Source organism: Dendrobates tinctorius, unplaced genomic scaffold (genome assembly GCF_039654945.1).
Source record: "Dendrobates tinctorius isolate UK_male_01 unplaced genomic scaffold, ASM3965494v1 ptg000300l, whole genome shotgun sequence".
Lineage (NCBI taxonomy): Eukaryota > Metazoa > Chordata > Amphibia > Anura > Dendrobatidae > Dendrobates > Dendrobates tinctorius.
The window spans coordinates 180,643-197,409 of NW_027361967.1; the positions used below are offsets into that span (position 1 = coordinate 180,643).

Below are 16,767 nucleotides of genomic sequence, written 5' to 3' on the forward strand. Positions count from 1 at the left end.
TTTTTTTTTTTACAGGACACATCTGTAGATCATGTGGGCGTTGAACTAATGGCACTGATCCCAGACTCAATATTGGCAGGCTGAAAATCCAGTTTGTAAAGGTGGGGCCGAAGCCAGTAGCCCTGCTGCCAAGGAAATTGCAATATTCATCCTATTTCACCCTCCATTTCATAATTTGCAATTATTTCTATGAAGTTATGGATAATACATGACTTATGTGCTGTCAATGAAGTTATAGTACTGAACACATCTATGGTACCAAATCCACACACTATGTTTTTTTTTATCAATTCTATTTATTTTTCTATGGTTTACGGTGATTGACCTGGCCAATGCTTTCTTCAGTTTATTTCTACATGCTGCAAGCCAGTACCTGTTTGTTTTCACATGAGGGCCAGCAATATATTTGGATTATGATGCCTCAAGGGGCACAGTATAGCCTCTCTATGTTCACCCGAGCCATGACCACGGTCCTGGAGCCCTGGAAGAGGATACATCCCACAGCCACTTCGTTTTACAATATATATGGATGACCTCTTCCCCTGACTGAAGACAGCCAAGCCAATACTGCTCTTCTACACATGCAACCTTTTTATAATTATTTCAAGACTTTCCAAGAAGGTAATCAGTGTGTTTTATATACTAAATTGCAATCACATTTTCACAGCTCTAGGACTGCCAGGCTATACCGAACTGTTTTGTCTGTTTGTCATGAAGAAGCCTGACCATGTAAATGGAGTCCTAACACAGCTTCACGGAGGAAGACAATGCCCTCCTGGCTTCTACTCTCCAAGACTTGACCAAGTGGCTCGTGGAGTCCCAACTTGCATGAGAACCGTGTTTGCAACCCACCTGTGCTGGACAAAGCTTCTGATATTTTTATGGGTCACCAGTTGAAGATCCTGGCCCAAAGCACCTGTCTGCAATGCCCTACTCTGCTCCCGGACGTCACCATCTCCAGATGTGCTGTCCATAATTCAGCTACTCTTCTACCTCTGCCAAAGGGGGGAGGAAGATGGAGGATGAAAACCACATCTCTGACACATTAGTGGAAGAGGTAGTCGACTCTGAAATGGCTGAACGCGATTGTCTTGCTGTCATGAGGCAAGAGAACACCTGGAAGATCCTGACCTGATGCTCATTGTGGATAGACCAAGGTATGCAGACCAAGAAGGCCGTTCGCACACTGGTATAGCAGTAGCCACAGAAGTAACTTGCTGCCAGCAAAACCACTGCCTATATCCAAAAGGACTGCAGGCCTTGACAGAAGCATACGAGAGGTCCACTCAACATGAAGCTATCAAGATCAATCTGGAGAGAAAGAGACTTCATCACGGCTAACGGAACGCCGGTCAGACACCACAAAGCCATGCAAGAATTAATGGAGTCCTTGTTGATGCCAGGAAGAGTTGCGGTGGTAAAAGTAAAAGCACACACACTGGAGACACTTCAAGGGAAGCAGTGGGCAACAGGCTAGCTGAAGTAACAGCAAAAGAAGCAGCAGTAATACCGGTTGACACGGAAACAGAGGAAAAGGAATAACACTCCAGAAACAAGTATCCAAGGAAGAAAAGAAGAAATGGACCTAAGATGAAGTTATACAGGATGAAATACACCTAAGGATGAACAAGGAAAATTTAAGGCCTCGAACAAAACTTTACATACTTGATGCTATACAGGAAACAGGGGTCATAGCATAAGAGTTTAGTCTTTCCCTTGGGTCACATACACGCACAAGTATAATTGCCTATATGTAGACTAAGTTTAAAAACATGTGACTAAAATGCATTTTCGAGTCTTTTCATCCATCCCAGATCCTGAGGACATAGGAGCCCACCAGATCCTGCCCGGTGACTGAGTCCTCATCACCAAGAGGTTCAACAGACGTACCCTTGAACCTAGAGATGACAGCCTGTTCCAAGTCCTGTCAACTATCGCAGCAGTCCATGGGTCCTCGCTTCCCACTGCAAGGAGATGCCGGATCCAGAGTCCAGTAGCGGCTGCCACTCTTCATCCATCTGGCACTTATCCTTCTCCTAGCTCAAGGGGTAGTCAATCACCAAGGGGTAGTCACTCATGAGAAGGGCATACTGACTTTCTGGTATAATGTCTCCACCCCAAGAGTAACATATCAATTTGACTACTGTCTCACAATAAGAATGTCCAGGCCCCATGGCACAGTTTCATATCAGGTTTAATACACAATTCATCTGTGTCACTACTGCTGAAATAGGGGAAGGTTCAAACTGGGAGGATTAGTCTCTTGTTGGGTGGCACACTGGTGAAAGTGACTGGAGACATCAACCAGCCCAGGCCCTACAGCGAAGGGACAAATGGGGAATAAGCCTATTAAGTCGCATGACCCTGTCCAAAGCCCATTTTAAGGGTCAGAGTGGCCTTCCAGATTCAATACTCCCTGTCACTGCCACTCACTGCCCCAAGGAGGGATGCATAGTTCTGTACCTTACTATTGACAACCCTTCAGAGTATGAGCAAGGGTTATATGTACTAGGCTCAAGTACTAAACTTGGGAGGGAAAATGGTGACACAAAAGGTAAATTTTGGCTAAGAAGCATAGATACCAGTGGGGGCACACAGGGAGCACCTGACAAATTCAAAGTCGAGAACGAGACAATAGTTGTGTTTAAACCCACCATCCCCGCAAATAAGAATGCAAAGCGGATAAACTATTTATACAATAATCAACAACGGTTTATAAAATACACTGGGGATGCCATGAAGGCAATTATTGACCCATTAAGTTTGCAAAAGTTATTTTATGTCCTTTGATCATATTTTCTTTAATTCTATGCTGCATAGTGCCATGCCTTAAGAAAATGATGATGAAAACTATGGAAACCACAGTGATGACCATGCATGCCGATTTTGAAGATCCCCTGTATGAAAGATGTCCCAATGAAAACATGCAAGCACCACCTCCGGAATATGCCTGCTTGAAGCAAGCCAATGAGGGAAAGTCCAGGATCTGACTTCCTCCTGTGCAAAGTCCGTTAGGAGGGGGTCCATCTACTAGAGATGGGTCGTCTCGTATATACGGTGAAGATTAGTTAGTTAGGTTCCAGCAATGTTGAGATAGGTAGGCTGGGAGGACAGATCGATAGGTTCGACGAGATTAGGATTTTGATTTTGCATATCTCCAAAGGAGGGACTGTTAAGGGAAGAATATATGGCACATGAATATATACAAGAATCAAAACTGTATCACTATATGGACGCTTTGCTGGATATTGGGATCATGTTGCTTTAAGATACTTCTGATTTTCTTATATTTTCTTATATTTTCTTAGAGTTGTTTCTGTATGGTATCATTCACCTAAGCTTCACCAAATATTGAATAAACTGGGTGGACCAGGGTAAGCCAAGCTAGAAAACAATACTTGTGTATATAAGTATTGTTTAGCAATGTGGGAGCAGTAAACGGTAACCCAGAAGTGTACATAATGATTGTGTAGCGACCTGAGAAAAGCAAATAGTAACTGGAAATATGTCCATGATGTAACTGATGATGTAGCTCAAATTCTGTTATAAAAGCTGTACACGTTTGATTAAAGACAGAGAAGAATCATACTGACACGATACCCTCTTGTCTTGTGTATTCTTTCCTCGAGTATACGTATACCTTGTGCCAAAGCTACAATTCGGCCACAGACAATTAAGACGGGTCGCACCTTAGTGTGACAGAATCATCACTTGCAATGCTGGATGGTTCAGAGTGAAAACACCTATAGGCTGACAATAGTAATTGCAGGTGTTGATTAACTCATTGTGCAAAATAATTTCTAAAATGTGGTCACTTTGGGAGGTTTTCTGCTGTTTTGGTACTCTGCAAATTTCATCTGCAAGGTATTCCTGCAAAATCTGCATTGCAAAACCCAAATAGGGCTCTTCCTTTCAAAGCCCTGCTGTGTGGCCAAACAGTAGTTTCTGAAGAAATGTGGTGCATCACCGCATTTGTGAGAAATCTAACATTTCTAATATCCAAACAAAATAAATGGAGGTTTAAAAATTAATGCAGACGAAAAGTACGCATATAAAAAATGTTATTTATTGACTTTTTTGGGGTGGTGTGACAAGTTTTTAATCACAAGGAATGGTAACATTTCTGCTGACTAGCATGGAAGGAGTGAAGTTCCAATTGCATATCGAAGCGGTCTAAGGCAAGCGGTCTAAGGCGAGCGGTCTAATACCGAGCGGTCTAAGGTGCTGCGTTCAGGTCGCAGTCTCCCCTCGAGGCGTGGGTTCAAATCCCACTTATGACATTTAATTTCAAGAAACTTTATCTTCATTTATTGATTAGATGAGGTCAAACAAAACTTAGTAATGTGGTTTTGAAAAATTTCCTGAGAGTCTTTGGAGTGAATCTGAATTTGTCCTCTCAAAAAAGAACTCTAGGAACATCAAACAGATTTTTGTGCATATGTCTGTTGTTCTTTTGGCACTAGAAAAATCCTTTGGACAGTCAATGAGGAGGGACTATTTCACCTCTTTGTGTTCTCTGTCCCTATTAGGGTAGGGAATCAACCTTCTACAGTGCTGTCATGAAATATATCTAGAAACGGATTTGCTGGTAAGTCTACTTTCATAGTTTTCACCTCATACATCAATAGACCATAACGATATTTAATAAACAAAAACTTAACAAGTAGGTAATCATAGTTTAAAAAATGTGAAATGCCCATGTCATTCTGACATGTTTCAGCACATTTTGGGACAAATGGTCTCACTTTTAACAATCAATAAAATATTTTCTCTAAATTTTTGTCTCTTTTTTGCTCCAATTGTTTGCATCTCATAAAAAATAAAACTTGATGTAACATTATGCATGCAAATTGTGTTTTATGTGCGACCATGACCTATTCTAGAAGCACAGGGTCAGAATTATACTGGTGCATGGAGACAAACTGAAAATGTAAAAATTCAATGGCAAAATTGCTGTCTTTTTCTACTCATTCACAAATAGTTAATGAATGTTATTAAATATGTACAGCAAAATGGAAGGCGTTTCAAATAGAAATCATGCTTCAAAAAACAGTCAAATGAAAAATTATAATATATCCCTCCAGGTGTGACACTTGACATTTGCAGAGTGTCAAACCCCCCAGAAAATGTATAGATATGGCCGAAATAGCTCAGTTGGGAGAGCGTTAGACTGAAGATCTAAAGGTCCCTGGTCCAATCCCGGGTTTCGGCAAAATGCTTTTTCTTCACCGTTTACATTTTAAGGAGATATTAAACAAAGCACATGGACTGATCATGATCAAAAGGCCTAAAAATCTTAACTATCTACAGAAAACAAAATGTTAAAAATTTGAGAAACGGTAACTTTTTCCTTTTGAACACATGAATGTTTTTTAGTAATTTTTCCTCTATTTTGTTTTATTTCAGATTGACTTAGCTGTAAGAGGATTAAAAGGTAACCTGATAGCTGAAACAGACAGCACTTATCAGACACTAGCTGAATGATTATAGTCAGCTTGTTTGACTTTGAAACACTGAGGCATTACTGAGACAAATGTCCTTAAAAAATATGCTGTGGACAAAGTCAAAAAGGCAAAAAACACAAGCTCCACACAGGTCCGTCATCTTTAATTTGAAATATAGGAGGTTTCTACTTTAATGGTGAGACAAAGCATCTACATATTTGACATTGCTCCAGTGAGTAGAGCCCACTTAAAAATGTATGGGTTGCTTGTCTCTGCAAGCAAAAGCTGGGCACTAAACTGGCATACTTGCAATGCTGGATGGTTCAGAGTGAAAACACCTATAGGCTGACAATAGTAATTGCAGGTGTTGATTAACTCATTGTGCAAAATAATTTCTAAAATGTGGTCACTTTGGGAGGTTTTCTGCTGTTTTGGTACTCTGCAAATTTCATCTGCAAGGTATTCCTGCAAAATCTGCATTGCAAAACCCAAATAGGGCTCTTCCTTTCAAAGCCCTGCTGTGTGGCCAAACAGTAGTTTCTGAAGAAATGTGGTGCATCACCGCATTTGTGAGAAATCTAACATTTCTAATATCCAAACAAAATAAATGGAGGTTTAAAAATTAATGCAGACGAAAAGTACGCATATAAAAAATGTTATTTATTGACTTTTTTGGGGTGGTGTGACAAGTTTTTAATCACAAGGAATGGTAACATTTCTGCTGACTAGCATGGAAGGAGTTAAGTTCCAATTGCATATCGAAGTCAGGATGGCCGAGCGGTCTAAGGCGCTGCGTTCAGGTCGCAGTCTCCCCTGGAGGCGTGGGTTCAAATCCCACTTCTGACATCAACATTTAATTTCAAGAAACTTTATCTTCATGTAATGTGGTTTTGAAAAATTTCCTGAGAGTCTTTGGAGTGAATCTGAATTTGTCCTCTCAAAAAAGAACTCTAGGAACATCAAACAGATTTTTGTGCATATGTCTGTTGTTCTTTTGGCACTAGAAAAATCCTTTGGACAGTCAATGAGGAGGGACTATTTCACCTCTTTGTGTTCTCTGTCCCTATTAGGGTAGGGAATCAACCTTCTACAGTGCTGTCATGAAATATATCTAGAAACGGATTTGCTGGTAAGTCTACTTTCATAGTTTTCACCTCATACATCAATAGACCATAACGATATTTAATAAACAAAAACTTAACAAGTAGGTAATCATAGTTTAAAAAATGTGAAATGCCCATGTCATTCTGACATGTTTCAGCACATTTTGGGACAAATGGTCTCACTTTTAACAATCAATAAAATATTTTCTCTAAATTTTTGTCTCTTTTTTGCTCCAATTGTTTGCATCTCATAAAAAATAAAACTTGATGTAACATTATGCATGCAAATTGTGTTTTATGTGCGACCATGACCTATTCTAGAAGCACAGGGTCAGAATTATACTGGTGCATGGAGACAAACTGAAAATGTAAAAATTCAATGGCAAAATTGCTGTCTTTTTCTACTCATTCACAAATAGTTAATGAATGTTATTAAATATGTACAGCAAAATGGAAGGCGTTTCAAATAGAAATCATGCTTCAAAAAACAGTCAAATGAAAAATTATAATATATCCCTCCAGGTGTGACACTTGACATTTGCAGAGTGTCAAACCCCCCAGAAAATGTATAGAAATGGCCGAAATAGCTCAGTTGGGAGAGCGTTAGACTGAAGATCTCAAGGTCCCGGGTTTCGGCAAAATGCTTTTTCTTCACCATTTACATTTTAAGGAGATATTAAACAAAGCACATGGACTGATCATGATCAAAAGGCCTAAAAATCTTAACTATCTACAGAAAACAAAATGTTAAAAATTTGAGAAACGGTAACTTTTTCCTTTTGAACACATGAATGTTTTTTAGTAATTTTTCCTCTATTTTGTTTTATTTCAGATTGACTTAGCTGTAAGAGGATTAAAAGGTAACCTGATAGCTGAAACAGACAGCACTTATCAGACACTAGCTGAATGATTATAGTCAGCTTGTTTGACTTTGAAACACTGAGGCATTACTGAGACAAATGTCCTTAAAAAATATGCTGTGGACAACGTCAAAAAGTCAAAAAACACAAGCTCCACACAGGTCCGTCATCTTTAATTTGAAATATAGGAGGTTTCTACTTTAATGGTGAGACAAAGCATCTACATATTTGACATTGCTCCAGTGAGTAGAGCCCACTTAAAAATGTATGGGTTGCTTGCCTCTGCAAGCAAAAGCTGGGCACTAAACTGGCATACTTGCAATGCTGGATGGTTCAGAGTGAAAACACCTATAGGCTGACAATAGTAATTGCAGGTGTTGATTAACTCATTGTGCAAAATAATTTCTAAAATGTGGTCACTTTGGGAGGTTTTCTGCTGTTTTGGTACTCTGCAAATTTCATCTGCAAGGTATTCCTGCAAAATCTGCATTGCAAAACCCAAATAGGGCTCTTCCTTTCAAAGCCCTGCTGTGTGGCCAAACAGTAGTTTCTGGAGAAATGTGGTGCATCACCGTATTTGTGAGAAATCTAACATTTCTAATATCCAAACAAAATAAATGGAGGTTTAAAAATTAATGCAGACGAAAAGTACGCATATAAAAAATGTTATTTATTGACTTTTTTGAGGTGGTGTGACAAGTTTGTAATCACAAGGAATGGTAACATTTCTGCTGACTAGCATGGAAGGAGTTAAGTTCCAATTTCATATCGAAGTCAGGATGGCCGAGCGGTCTAAGGCGCTGCGTTCAGGTCGCAGTCTCCCCTGGAGGCGTGGGTTCAAATCCCACTTCTGATATCAACATTTAATTTCAAGAAACTTTATCTTCATTTATTGATTAGATGAGGTCAAACAAAACTTAGTAATGTGGTTTTGAAAAATTTCCTGAGAGTCTTTGGAGTGAATCTGAATTTGTCCTCTCAAAAAAGAACTCTAGGAACATCAAACACATTTTTTGTGCATATGTCTGTTGTTCTTTTGGCACTAGAAAAATCCTTTGGACAGTCAATGAGGAGGGACTATTTCACCTCTTTGTGTTCTCTGTCCCTATTAGGGTAGGGAATCAACCTTCTACAGTGCTGTCATGAAATATATCTAGAAACGGATTTGCTGGTAAGTCTACTTTCATAGTTTTCACCTCATACATCAATAGACCATAACGATACTTAATAAACAAAAACTTAACAAGTAGGTAATCATAGTTTAAAAAATGTGAAATGCCCATGTCATTCTGACATGTTTCAGCACATTTTGGGACAAATGGTCTCACTTTTAACAATCAATAAAATATTTTCTCTAAATTTTTGTCTCTTTTTTGCTCCAATTGTTTGCATCTCATAAAAAATAAAACTTGATGTAACATTATGCATGCAAATTGTGTTTTATGTGCGACCATGACCTATTCTAGAAGCACAGGGTCAGAATTATACTGGTGCATGGAGACAAACTGAAAATGTAAAAATTCAATGGCAAAATTGCTGTCTTTTTCTACTCATTCACAAATAGTCAATGAATGTTATTAAATATGTACAGCAAAATGGAAGGCGTTTCAAATAGAAATCATGCTTCAAAAAACAGTCAAATGAAAAATTATAATATATCCCTCCAGGTGTGACACTTGACATTTGCAGAGTGTCAAACCCCCCAGAAAATGTATAGATATGGCAGAAATAGCTCAGTTGGGAGAGCGTTAGACTGAAGATCTAAAGGTCCCTAGTCCAATCCCGGGTTTCGGCAAAATGCTTTTTCTTCACCGTTTACATTTTAAGGAGATATTAAACAAAGCACATGGACTGATCATGATCAAAAGGCCTAAAAATCTTAACTATCTACAGAAAACAAAATGTTAAAAATTTGAGAAACGGTAACTTTTTCCTTTTGAACACATGAATGTTTTTTAGTAATTTTTCCTCTATTTTGTTTTATTTCAGATTGACTTAGCTGTAAGAGGATTAAAAGGTAACCTGATAGCTGAAACAGACAGCACTTATCAGACACTAGCTGAATGATTATAGTCAGCTTGTTTGACTTTGAAACACTGAGGCATTACTGAGACAAATGTCCTTAAAAAATATGCTGTGGACAAAGTCAAAAAGGCAAAAAACACAAGCTCCACACAGGTCCGTCATCTTTAATTTGAAATATAGGAGGTTTCTACTTTAATGGTGAGACAAAGCATCTACATATTTGACATTGCTCCAGTGAGTAGAGCCCACTTAAAAATGTATGGGTTGCTTGTCTCTGCAAGCAAAAGCTGGGCACTAAACTGGCATACTTGCAATGCTGGATGGTTCAGAGTGAAAACACCTATAGGCTGACAATAGTAATTGCAGGTGTTGATTAACTCATTGTGCAAAATAATTTCTAAAATGTGGTCACTTTGGGAGGTTTTCTGCTGTTTTGGTACTCTGCAAATTTCATCTGCAAGGTATTCCTGCAAAATCTGCATTGCAAAACCCAAATAGGGCTCTTCCTTTCAAAGCCCTGCTGTGTGGCCAAACAGTAGTTTCTGAAGAAATGTGGTGCATCACCGCATTTGTGAGAAATCTAACATTTCTAATATCCAAACAAAATAAATGGAGGTTTAAAAATTAATGCAGACGAAAAGTACGCATATAAAAAATGTTATTTATTGACTTTTTTGGGGTGGTGTGACAAGTTTGTAATCACAAGGAATGGTAACATTTCTGCTGACTAGCATGGAAGGAGTTAAGTTCCAATTGCATATCAAAGTCAGGATGGCCGAGCGGTCTAAGGCGCAGCGTTCAGGTCGCAGTCTCCCATGGAGGCGTGGGTTCTAATCCCACTTCTGACATCAACATTTAATTTCAAGAAACTTTATCTTCATTTATTGATTAGATGAGGTCAAACAAAACTTAGTAATGTGGTTTTGAAAAATTTCCTGAGAGTCTTTGGAGTGAATCTGAATTTGTCCTCTCAAAAAAGAACTCTAGGAACATCAAACACATTTTTTGTGCATATGTCTGTTGTTCTTTTGGCACTAGAAAAATCCTTTGGACAGTCAACGAGGAGGGACTATTTCACCTCTTTGTGTTCTCTGTCCCTATTAGGGTAGGGAATCAACCTTCTACAGTGCTGTCATGAAATATATCTAGAAACGGATTTGCTGGTAAGTCTACTTTCATAGTTTTCACCTCATACATCAATAGACCATAACGATACTTAATAAACAAAAACTTAACAAGTAGGTAATCATAGTTTAAAAAATGTGAAATGCCCATGTCATTCTGACATGTTTCAGCACATTTTGGGACAAATGGTCTCACTTTTAACAATCAATAAAATATTTTCTCTAAATTTTTGTCTCTTTTTTGCTCCAATTGTTTGCATCTCATAAAAAATAAAACTTGATGTAACATTATGCATGCAAATTGTGTTTTATGTGCGACCATGACCTATTCTAGAAGCACAGGGTCAGAATTATACTGGTGCATGGAGACAAACTGAAAATGTAAAAATTCAATGGCAAAATTGCTGTCTTTTTCTACTCATTCACAAATAGTCAATGAATGTTATTAAATATGTACAGCAAAATGGAAGGCGTTTCAAATAGAAATCATGCTTCAAAAAACAGTCAAATGAAAAATTATAATATATCCCTCCAGGTGTGACACTTGACATTTGCAGAGTGTCAAACCCCCCAGAAAATGTATAGATATGGCCGAAATAGCTCAGTTGGGAGAGCGTTAGACTGAAGATCTAAAGGTCCCTAGTCCAATCCCGGGTTTCGGCAAAATGCTTTTTCTTCACCGTTTACATTTTAAGGAGATATTAAACAAAGCACATGGACTGATCATGATCAAAAGGCCTAAAAATCTTAACTATCTACAGAAAACAAAATGTTAAAAATTTGAGAAACGGTAACTTTTTCCTTTTGAACACATGAATGTTTTTTAGTAATTTTTCCTCTATTTTGTTTTATTTCAGATTGACTTAGCTGTAAGAGGATTAAAAGGTAACCTGATAGCTGAAACAGACAGCACTTATCAGACACTAGCTGAATGATTATAGTCAGCTTGTTTGACTTTGAAACACTGAGGCATTACTGAGACAAATGTCCTTAAAAAATATGCTGTGGACAAAGTCAAAAAGGCAAAAAACACAAGCTCCACACAGGTCCGTCATCTTTAATTTGAAATATAGGAGGTTTCTACTTTAATGGTGAGACAAAGCATCTACATATTTGACATTGCTCCAGTGAGTAGAGCCCACTTAAAAATGTATGGGTTGCTTGCCTCTGCAAGCAAAAGCTGGGCACTAAACTGGCATACTTGCAATGCTGGATGGTTCAGAGTGAAAACACCTATAGGCTGACAATAGTAATTGCAGGTGTTGATTAACTCATTGTGCAAAATAATTTCTAAAATGTGGTCACTTTGGGAGGTTTTCTGCTGTTTTGGTACTCTGCAAATTTCATCTGCAAGGTATTCCTGCAAAATCTGCATTGCAAAACCCAAATAGGGCTCTTCCTTTCAAAGCCCTGCTGTGTGGCCAAACAGTAGTTTCTGAAGAAATGTGGTGCATCACCGTATTTGTGAGAAATCTAACATTTCTAATATCCAAACAAAATAAATGGAGGTTTAAAAATTAATGCAGACGAAAAGTACGCATATAAAAAATGTTATTTATTGACTTTTTTGGGGTGGTGTGACAAGTTTGTAATCACAAGGAATGGTAACATTTCTGCTGACTAGCATGGAAGGAGTTAAGTTCCAATTGCATATCGAAGTCAGGATGGCCGAGCGGTCTAAAGCGCAGCGTTCAGGTCGCAGTCTCCCCTGGAGGCGTGGGTTCAAATCCCACTTCTGACATCAACATTTAATTTCAAGAAACTTTATCTTCATTTATTGATTAGATGAGGTCAAACAAAACTTAGTAATGTGGTTTTGAAAAATTTCCTGAGAGTCTTTGGAGTGAATCTGAATTTGTCCTCTCAAAAAAGAACTCTAGGAACATCAAACAGATTTTTTGTGCATATGTCTGTTGTTCTTTTGGCACTAGAAAAATCCTTTGGACAGTCAATGAGGAGGGACTATTTCACCTCTTTTTGTTCTCTGTCCCTATTAGGGTAGGGAATCAACCTTCTACAGTGCTGTCATGAAATATATCTAGAAACGGATTTGCTGGTAAGTCTACTTTCATAGTTTTCACCTCATACATCAATAGACCATAACGATACTTAATAAACAAAAACTTAACAAGTTGGTAATCATAGTTTAAAAAATGTGAAATGCCCATGTCATTCTGACATGTTTCAGCACATTTTGGGACAAATGGTCTCACTTTTAACAATCAATAAAATATTTTCTCTAAATTTTTGTCTCTTTTTTGCTCCAATTGTTTGCATCTCATAAAAAATAAAACTTGATGTAACATTATGCATGCAAATTGTGTTTTATGTGTGACCATGACCTATTCTAGAAGCACAGGGTCAGAATTATACTGTTGCATGGAGACAAACTGAAAATGTAAAAATTCAATGGCAAAATTGCTGTCTTTTTCTACTCATTCACAAATAGTAAATGAATGTTATTAAATATGTACAGCAAAATGGAAGGCGTTTCAAATAGAAATCATGCTTCAAAAAACAGTCAAATGAAAAATTATAATATATCCCTCCAGGTGTGACACTTGACATTTGCAGAGTGTCAAACCCCCCAGAAAACGTATAGATATGGCTGAAATAGCTCAGTTGGGAGAGCGTTAGACTGAAGATCTAAAGGTCCCTGGTCCAATCCCGGGTTTCGGCAAAATGCTTTTTCTTCACCGTTTACATTTTAAGGAGATATTAAACAAAGCACATGGACTGATCATGATCAAAAGGCCTAAAAATCTTAACTATCTACAGAAAACAAAATGTTAAAAATTTGAGAAACGGTAACTTTTTCCTTTTGAACACATGAATGTTTTTTAGTAATTTTTCCTCTATTTTGTTTTATTTCAGATTGACTTAGCTGTAAGAGGATTAAAAGGTAACCTGATAGCTGAAACAGACAGCACTTATCAGACACTAGCTGAATGATTATAGTCAGCTTGTTTGACTTTGAAACACTGAGGCATTACTGAGACAAATGTCCTTAAAAAATATGCTGTGGACAACGTCAAAAAGGCAAAAAACACAAGCTCCACACAGGTCCGTCATCTTTAATTTGAAATATAGGAGGTTTCTACTTTAATGGTGAGACAAAGCATCTATATATTTGACATTGCTCCAGTGAGTAGAGCCCACTTAAAAATGTATGGGTTGCTTGCCTCTGCAAGCAAAAGCTGGGCACTAAACTGGCATACTTGCAATGCTGGATGGTTCAGAGTGAAAACACCTATAGGCTGACAATAGTAATTGCAGGTGTTGATTAACTCATTGTGCAAAATAATTTCTAAAATGTGGTCACTTTGGGAGGTTTTCTGCTGTTTTGGTACTCTGCAAATTTCATCTGCAAGGTATTCCTGCAAAATCTGCATTGCAAAACCCAAATAGGGATCTTCCTTTCAAAGCCCTGCTGTGTGGCCAAACAGTAGTTTCTGAAGAAATGTGGTGCATCACCGTATTTGTGAGAAATCTAACATTTCTAATATCCAAACAAAATAAATGGAGGTTTAAAAATTAATGCAGACGAAAAGTACGCATATAAAAAATGTTATTTATTGACTTTTTTGAGGTGGTGTGACAAGTTTGTAATCACAAGGAATGGTAACATTTCTGCTGACTAGCATGGAAGGAGTTAAGTTCCAATTGCATATCGAAGTCAGGATGGCCGAGCGGTCTAAGGCGCTGCGTTCAGGTCGCAGTCTCCCCTGGAGGCGTGGGTTCAAATCACACTTCTGACATCAACATTTAATTTCAAGTAACTTTATCTTCATGTAATGTGGTTTTGAAAAATTTCCTGAGAGTCTTTGGAGTGAATCTGAATTTGTCCTCTCAAAAAAGAACTCTAGGAACATCAAACAGATTTTTTGTGCATATGTCTGTTGTTCTTTTGGCACTAGAAAAATCCTTTGGACAGTCAATGAGGAGGGACTATTTCACCTCTTTGTGTTTTCTGTCCCTATTAGGGTAGGGAATCAACCTTCTACAGTGCTGTCATGAAATATATCTAGAAACGGATTTGCTGGTAAGTCTACTTTCATAGTTTTCACCTCATACATCAATAGACCATAACGATACTTAATAAACAAAAACTTAACAAGTTTGTAATCATAGTTTAAAAAATGTGAAATGCCCATGTCATTCTGACATGTTTCAGCACATTTTGGGACAAATGGTCTCACTTTTAACAATCAATAAAATATTTTCTCTAAATTTTTGTCTCTTTTTTGCTCCAATTGTTTGCATCTCATAAAAAATAAAACTTGATGTAACATTATGCATGCAAATTGTGTTTTATGTGCGACCATGACCTATTCTAGAAGCACAGGGTCAGAATTATACTGGTGCATGGAGACAAACTGAAAATGTAAAAATTCAATGGCAAAATTGCTGTCTTTTTCTACTCATTCACAAATAGTTAATGAATGTTATTAAATATGTACAGCAAAATGGAAGGCGTTTCAAATAGAAATCATGCTTCAAAAAACAGTCAAATGAAAAATTATAATATATCCCTCCAGGTGTGACACTTGACATTTGCAGAGTGTCAAACCCCCCAGAAAATGTATAGATATGGCCGAAATAGCTCAGTTGGGAGAGCGTTAGACTGAAGATCTAAAGGTCCCGGGTTTCGGCAAAATGCTTTTTCTTCACCATTTACATTTTAAGGAGATATTAAACAAAGCACATGGACTGATCATGATCAAAAGGCCTAAAAATCTTAACTATCTACAGAAAACAAAATGTTAAAAATTTGAGAAACGGTAACTTTTTCCTTTTGAACACATGAATGTTTTTTAGTAATTTTTCCTCTATTTTGTTTTATTTCAGATTGACTTAGCTGTAAGAGGATTAAAAGGTAACCTGATAGCTGAAACAGACAGCACTTATCAGACACTAGCTGAATGATTATAGTCAGCTTGTTTGACTTTGAAACACTGAGGCATTACTGAGACAAATGTCCTTAAAAAATATGCTGTGGACAAAGTCAAAAAGGCAAAAAACACAAGCTCCACACAGGTCCGTCATCTTTAATTTGAAATATAGGAGGTTTCTACTTTAATGGTGAGACATAGCATCTACATATTTGACATTGCTCCAGTGAGTAGAGCCCACTTAAAAATGTATGGGTTGCTTGCCTCTGCAAGCAAAAGCTGGGCACTAAACTGGCATACTTGCAATGCTGGATGGTTCAGAGTGAAAACACCTATAGGCTGACAATAGTAATTGCAGGTGTTGATTAACTCATTGTGCAAAATAATTTCTAAAATGTGGTCACTTTGGGAGGTTTTCTGCTATTTTGGTACTCTGCAAATTTCATCTGCAAGGTATTCCTGCAAAATCTGCATTGCAAAACCCAAATAGGGCTCTTCCTTTCAAAGCCCTGCTGTGTGGCCAAACAGTAGTTTCTGAAGAAATGTGGTGCATCACCGTATTTGTGAGAAATCTAACATTTCTAATATCCAAACAAAATAAATGGAGGTTTAAAAATTAATGCAGACGAAAAGTACGCATATAAAAAATGTTATTTATTGACTTTTTTGGGGTGGTGTGACAAGTTTGTAATCACAAGGAATGGTAACATTTCTGCTGACTAGCATGGAAGGAGTTAAGTTCCAATTTCATATCGAAGTCAGGATGGCCGAGCGGTCTAAGGCGCTGCGTTCAGGTCGCAGTCTCCCCTGGAGGCGTGGGTTCAAATCCCACTTCTGACATCAACATTTAATTTCAAGTAACTTTATCTTCATGTAATGTGGTTTTGAAAAATTTCCTGAGAGTCTTTGGAGTGAATCTGAATTTGTCCTCTCAAAAAAGAACTCTAGGAACATCAAACAGATTTTTTGTGCATATGTCTGTTGTTCTTTTGGCACTAGAAAAATCCTTTGGACAGTCAATGAGGAGGGACTATTTCACCTCTTTGTGTTCTCTGTCCCTATTAGGGTAGGGAATCAACCTTCTACAGTGCTGTCATGAAATATATCTAGAAACGGATTTGCTGGTAAGTCTACTTTCATAGTTTTCACCTCATACATCAATAGACCATAACGATACTTAATAAACAAAAACTTAACAAGTAGGTAATCATAGTTTAAAAAATGTGAAATGCCCATGTCATTCTGACATGTTTCAGCACATTTTGGGACAAATGGTCTCACTTTTAACAATCAATAAAATATTTTCTCTAAATTTTTGT

General features: G+C 37.7%; 5 non-coding genes across 5 annotated transcripts; all 5 read left to right on the top strand.

Annotated features, from left to right (window-relative positions):
- The first annotated feature begins 5,139 nt into the window (after window positions 1–5,139).
- Window positions 5,140–5,212, top strand: TRNAF-GAA (transfer RNA phenylalanine (anticodon GAA)). Its single transcript has one exon. It is a non-coding gene; the product is annotated as a tRNA-Phe (tRNA).
- A 995-nt stretch (window positions 5,213–6,207) lies between these two features.
- Window positions 6,208–6,290, top strand: TRNAL-CAG (transfer RNA leucine (anticodon CAG)). The gene has a single exon. It is a non-coding gene; the product is annotated as a tRNA-Leu (tRNA).
- A 1,890-nt stretch (window positions 6,291–8,180) lies between these two features.
- On the top strand, window positions 8,181–8,263 carry TRNAL-CAG (transfer RNA leucine (anticodon CAG)). The gene has a single exon. It is a non-coding gene; the product is annotated as a tRNA-Leu (tRNA).
- A 5,968-nt stretch (window positions 8,264–14,231) lies between these two features.
- Window positions 14,232–14,314, top strand: TRNAL-CAG (transfer RNA leucine (anticodon CAG)). The gene has a single exon. It is a non-coding gene; the product is annotated as a tRNA-Leu (tRNA).
- A 1,891-nt stretch (window positions 14,315–16,205) lies between these two features.
- TRNAL-CAG (transfer RNA leucine (anticodon CAG)) lies at window positions 16,206–16,288 on the top strand. Its single transcript has one exon. It is a non-coding gene; the product is annotated as a tRNA-Leu (tRNA).
- Window positions 16,289–16,767: the final 479 nt, after the last annotated feature.